This window comes from Takifugu flavidus, unplaced genomic scaffold (genome assembly GCF_003711565.1).
Source record: "Takifugu flavidus isolate HTHZ2018 unplaced genomic scaffold, ASM371156v2 ctg791, whole genome shotgun sequence".
In the NCBI taxonomy this organism is placed as follows: Eukaryota; Metazoa; Chordata; class Actinopteri; order Tetraodontiformes; family Tetraodontidae; genus Takifugu; species Takifugu flavidus.
This window is the reverse complement of record NW_026622401.1, coordinates 1,625-4,332: the sequence shown is the minus strand read 5'-3', so window position 1 is coordinate 4,332 and position 2,708 is coordinate 1,625. Positions and strand designations below refer to the sequence as shown.

The window sequence follows — 2,708 nt, the reverse complement described above, 5'->3', positions numbered from 1 at the left end:
CAGGTCAGTCTTCATTTTTCTACCTATATACCAGCTGCTAAGATGGTGAAGTGAGGCTGTTCTCAACCTGCTGTGATGCACCACATTAAAAAAATCCTTGTAATATCGTGAATTCAGGTCTGACCCAACTAAGAACTAACGTAGGTTTAGTACTGACGCAGATAACATGCAGACCTGCACCGTATAACCTCATCCTGCATTTTTCAGATTGATTGAGTGCAGTTTATCAGAGATCAGCTGTGGACTCTCTGGCCTCGGCGCTGAGGTCCAATCCCTCCCATCTCAGAGAACTGGACCTGAGTCAGAACCAGCTGCAGGATTCAGGAGTGAAGCTGCTCTGTGGTTTTCTCCACTTTCCAAACTGCCGACTGGAAACTCTGGGGTAAACACCATTCTCAAAAATGTCCATTATTCCATCCGAGGGTCCTCACACTTTCTGAGTGTGTGTTGTGCCCAGTTCCTTCAGGAGGGAGGGCCACACGGGGACCACTTATTCATGATAAATTGATTTAAGGACAATGAAAAAGCCGACAGATGGTAACCAAAATTAGACCAAACTAGGTGAGGGTGCCTGGTAGACACCAGCCAACGAGGAGGGAGATGGTGAGGGAGACAGGAAGTCATCTAAGACAGGTTGTGCCTTTAAAGATGAGCCACAGGTGAGATGGATCTCCATGATGAGATGGGAGGGAAAGAGGTGGGAGAACCTGGGAAGAGTGAGGGCCAGAACAATATATTCTCCTTTGGAACAGTGCAAACCTGAGAGGTTGGAATTGTGGTTATTACATATTACTATCATTTTTTAAGCTGTAACTAAATTAAATATTTACAGATCATGCCTTTGATTAACCTTTCAGATGAATACTGGTTTCACTTATAACCTTATAAAAGTTTCCCTTCTTTATTTAGATTGCGTTACTGCAGGTTATCAGAGATCAGCTGTGACTCTCTGGCCTCGGCGCTGAGGTCCAATCCCTCCCATCTCAGAGAACTGGACCTGAGTGGGAACCAGCTGCAGGATTCAGGAGTGAAGCTGCTCTGTGGTTTTCTCCACCTTCCAAACTGCCGACTGGAAACTCTGAGGTAAACACCATTCTCAAAAATGTCCATTATTCCATCCGAGGGTCCTCACACTTTCTGAGTGTGTGTGTGTGCCCAGTTCCTTCAGGAGGGAGGGCCACACGGGGACCACTTATTCATGATAAATGATTTAAGGACAATGAAAAAGCCGACAGATGGTAACCAAAATTAGACAAAACTAGGTGAGGGTGCCTGGTAGACACCAGCCAACGAGGAGGGAGATGGTGAGGGAGACAGGAAGTCATCTAAGACAGGTTGTGCCTTTAAAGATGAGCCACAGGTGAGAGGGATCTCCATGATGAGATGGGAGGGAAAGAGGTGGGAGAACCTGGGAAGAGTGAGGGCCAGAACAATATATATTCTCCTCTGGAACAGTGCAAACCTGAGAGGTTGGAATTGTGGTCATTACATATTACTATCATTTTTTAAGCTGTAACTAAATTAAATATTTACAGATCATGCCTTTGATTAACCTTTCAGATGAATACTGGTTTCACTTATAACCTTATAAAAGTTTCCCTTCTGTATTTAGATTATGGGACTGCAGTTTATCAGAGATCAGCTGTGACTCTCTGGCCTCGGCGCTGAGGTCCAATCCCTCCCATCTCAGAGAACTGGACCTGAGACACAACCAGCTGCAGTATTCAGGAGTGAAGCTGCTGTCTGATCTCAGAGAGAATCCACACTATGGGCTGGAGACATTGAGTCAGTAGCTGGTTGAAGCCAGTCAACTCCCGCTCATCTGCTGCATCACTCACTGACCACTGGTGAAGAGCATCTGTGGAAACATCTGCCGTCTACTCCCTCCATAGATGAAAAATTCAGTTTTTAAAAAGCGCTGGTGGACTTTCAGGAGATCAGTCGATGGTCGACAAAGCAGAAGCAGCTTCGCCTTGAAGTTAAATTAGTTCCTGGTATCACACAATGCTTCTTTATAAAGTTCTAAATGGCTCCTCGGCCACTCTTAGAAGCATGGAAACATTCTCTTAATTGTCTCTTCAAATGTCTGTATTATACGTTACTATTTTACATCATGCCTTCAGAATCTTTAGGGTTTAGTATTTACTGTATCTGTGACATGGAGCATTGGAATATTTCAGCTGCAGCCAGCAAAAACCCATCAGAATGACGGCTATCGGTGGGAACCGCAGGTCATTTGACTTTAGTCAGTCTGTTCAATGTTATAGGATTTATTGCAATCTAATAAAAACTATAAATAAATGTGGGAAATAGGAAATAAAAAGAAGCAAAATGACCAAATAAATCTCCCATGAATACTGTAAATTTAAAGATGTCAAGAATGGAATATCAGCTTAAATTTAATCAAACATAAAGTGAAAAGGCCTCCTTTAAGTTTACTGCAAAAATAAACACAAAATCAAGAGCGACACGCGCCAAAAACGTCTCATTCTCTCTTCTGTCTCCACTCATTCTTTTATATTCTCTTAAGATAATGGGGACGGGGTCGCGTGATAACAAAACAACCTAATTGGGGACTATATTTTTGTTGCAAGAACTTTGGCTCTTCAGAAGTTTCTATGTTGGCTTCCACAGATTGTGCATCCACTAGAAACTCAGTGTTTTTGAGGAACTACCAGGAGTGGCTGGAGTGGAGGCCAATGACGCTA

The 2,708-nt window shown here is 43.4% G+C and overlaps 1 long non-coding RNA gene across 1 annotated transcript; it reads left to right on the top strand.

Moving 5' to 3' along the window:
• Positions 1 to 908: 908 nt before the first annotated feature.
• LOC130521210 (uncharacterized) lies at positions 909 to 2,468 on the top strand. The gene is made up of 2 exons (XR_008949224.1): positions 909 to 1,083; positions 1,613 to 2,468. It is a non-coding gene; the product is annotated as an uncharacterized LOC130521210 (long non-coding RNA).
• Positions 2,469 to 2,708: the final 240 nt, after the last annotated feature.